General features: G+C 49.0%; 1 protein-coding gene across 1 annotated transcript in view; it reads right to left on the reverse strand.

The window, feature by feature from the left end:
* The window catches only part of macroh2a2 (macroH2A.2 histone), a 10,082-nt gene extending 8,292 nt beyond the window's left edge, over positions 1-1,790 (reverse strand). Inside the window, exon 1 of the mRNA XM_082558387.1 lies at positions 1,373-1,790. The gene's annotated coding sequence lies outside the window, so the exon portion shown is untranslated. The remainder of the gene's footprint in view (positions 1-1,372) is intronic.
* Positions 1,791-2,158: the final 368 nt, after the last annotated feature.

Here is a 2,158-nt window from a genome sequence, read left to right on the forward strand (position 1 = left end):
AAACTCTCGTTAGCAGGATGCTCTGTTCCTCTAAACTGTACTAAATAAATACGTGTGTCCTCACAATTTCCACAACACTCAGCCGCAGTGAAACCAGATCAATGCAGTGGCATGTAAATAACCCCTTTCCCATCATCCTGATGACATGTTTTAACTGTAAATGAATGCACTGTTTTATATGGAGCTCACAGCCACTGCCAATTTAGAATCACAAATTAATTAGCATGACTTTGGGGAGAAAGCTGGAGGCCCAGCAGAAACACAGGGGAACAGAGAGAACATGAAAACTCCACCCGTGTATAGGCAGATGGCCCCGCCCCTCCCTGAGCCTGGTTCTGCCGGAGGTTTCTTCCTGTTAAAAGGGAGTTTTTCCTTCCCACTGTCGCCAAACTGCTTGCTCATTGGGGGTCATATGATTGTAGGGTCGCCCTTACACAAAGCACCTTGAGGCGCCTGTTGCAGTGATTTGATGCTGTACAAATAAAACTAATTGAATTAAATACAGAGTTCAATGGAAACTGTACATTAATGTATATTAAACAAATTCAATCAGAAACAGCGAGTTATTATTTGACAGCTTTTCAAGCATCCTGTGTTCACAGCTGTCCCCACATACGTGACGCTCAGGTGAGAACATGGTTTCTGACGTCAGCCAGGTGCTGGTGGGAGACGCAGTCCCGGCGTGAACACACTAGCTGCGTGTGCTTTCATTGCACATTCTTTTACACGTGTGGCTGTGTGTGTGCGTGGTGTCATAATGAAGGGCACGGTGTTTGTTTTCCACGCCGCGCTATTCGGAAAGGTTATTGATATGCTGCGGCCTGCATCCGTGCCGCTGGAGTTCACGCACATCGTCCCCACGTATGTACAAACAGCATCACGTCGCTAGTGTTAATAGTGTGGATAGTGTACGTGCGTGTAGTGTAAACGGAGAAAAGGGGAACGCGACCTCAGCATGTAAGCTAACGTTACTGTACCGAGCTAGGTCGGAGCCAGGCGAGCGACACCTTTACGGCGTCGCCACAAAAGCCTCGCTTTGACGGCTGGCTCACGGAAAGTGTCGGAGCCGGCTTCGCTCCCACTGAGAAGTGTTTTTATTCCTTCACGGACACGAAGTCAGCGTGGACACGAAGCTACGAGCGGACGTTAGCTAGGTCGGGTCGGCACCATGTAGCAGCTTCAACGTTTAACGGCTCCGCGCACATCCGTTACCGTACCACACAGACATGAACCTGAACGAGCCTTTTCTCCACAGCAGACCCACCCGCCCCTTCGTTTTCCACGGAGGCTCCAACACACGGAAAGTAACGCGTCCCCGTCGATCCGGATGTGCGCTGCGCTTCGAAACATCAAATAAAGCCCAAGTTTCTACCTGTTTTTCTAACGTGAATCTGCGCGAACTCGTGACGCTCCTGTGCAGCAACAGACGGGCCGTTGTGTTTTGCCGTCCTTGTGCCTAATAATCCTGGTTCCAGACCTCAGGAAAAAAATCCCACACTGCAAGCAGGAACAGCGTAGTTGGTCGGAGGCTGGCTCTGTGCTACTGATGCTGCAAAGGGGAAAAATTCAGCGGAGGGAAAATCCTGCAAAAACGCCCCCGACAGCTCTAACGGAGATCAACGCAACACAATCCTACGGCAAAGTAACTGCTGGTAAAATCCACATTAGCCCAAATAAATAGCTTACAGCCTAAAACGGCACCACAATAGGCCTGTGAGTGTATTTCACTGCATATCCCTGGCGTTTGTTAGCTAAAGAGTGAAGGCTGTGAATAGAGTCCAAAGTGGAATGAAACAGGAAGTGGACATCTGTCCTTAAGCATCCAGACTGGGGGTGTGAGACTCGGGCTGATAATCCTAGAGACATCACAACAGTCAGATCATTTAGCTGTAGCTCAGGAGGTAGAGCAGGTCACCTACTGATTGGAAGGTTGGTGGTTTGATCCCTGGCTCCTCCAGTCTGCATGCCAAGTATCCCTGGCCAAGATACTAACTCCAAGTTGCTCTCCGCTGCATCCATCGGAGTGTGAATGTCGTTAGAAATCAGTTTAGAGTCAGTGAGAATGGGTGTGATTGGGTGAATGTTGTATACAGTGCTTTGAGTACTCTGGGAGAGTAGAAAAGCGCTGTATAAGAATCAGTTCATTTACCATCATTTG

Source organism: Aulonocara stuartgranti (genome assembly GCF_965226115.1).
Source record: "Aulonocara stuartgranti genome assembly, chromosome: 13".
NCBI classification, from domain to species: domain Eukaryota; kingdom Metazoa; phylum Chordata; class Actinopteri; order Cichliformes; family Cichlidae; genus Aulonocara; species Aulonocara stuartgranti.